Source organism: Notamacropus eugenii, chromosome 5 (genome assembly GCF_028372415.1).
Source record: "Notamacropus eugenii isolate mMacEug1 chromosome 5, mMacEug1.pri_v2, whole genome shotgun sequence".
Taxonomy (NCBI): Eukaryota; Metazoa; Chordata; class Mammalia; order Diprotodontia; family Macropodidae; genus Notamacropus; species Notamacropus eugenii.
The window spans coordinates 273983857-273984434 of NC_092876.1; the positions used below are offsets into that span (position 1 = coordinate 273983857).

General features: G+C 42.0%; 1 protein-coding gene across 8 annotated transcripts in view; it reads right to left on the reverse strand.

Moving 5' to 3' along the window:
- GRAMD1B (GRAM domain containing 1B) overlaps nucleotides 1-578 on the reverse strand; it is a 333834-nt gene that overhangs the window by 207164 nt on the left and 126092 nt on the right. The gene's annotated exons all lie outside the window — the stretch shown is intronic.

Consider the following 578-nt stretch of genomic DNA (forward strand, 5'->3'; position numbering starts at 1 on the left):
GACTCAGCACATGAGCACAGTATAATGCCAGGGATGTATAGAGAAAAGAGCATTGGATTTGGAGTCCATGGTCTAGGTTTGAATTCTGGCCCCTACCTGATCTCAAAAGAATCTCTTCCCCTCTCTGAGCCTCAGTTTCCACATCTGTAGAATTAAAAGTTGGAAAAAATATCTCCAAGGTTTTTTCCAGCTCTAAAGACTGTGAACCTGTAATTAAATGATGGGCCCTTTTAGTTTTGTGACTGTATGACTCCAGTGACAGATAGATGGAAGTATTCAGCCACACTCAGATACACACATAATATGTACTTAGGTCACACATTCACAAGACCCAACCAATAACCTTCCAGCACAGCATTATTAGCAGCATGTACTCCACACAAGCAGTCATAGGAAGGAGGCTTTAAGTAATCTATACAAAGCAGATAACCCACTCACAAAAAATCAGGAGCTAAAATCACAGAATTTGCACAGAAAAAGAAGGGATGCTCTTTCTTCTACCACTGCCACATTTTTGTGTCTTCCCTTGCCTCTCCCTCAGGCAGTTCTAGCCCTGTTTTCAGAGACCCAAGGCTTAC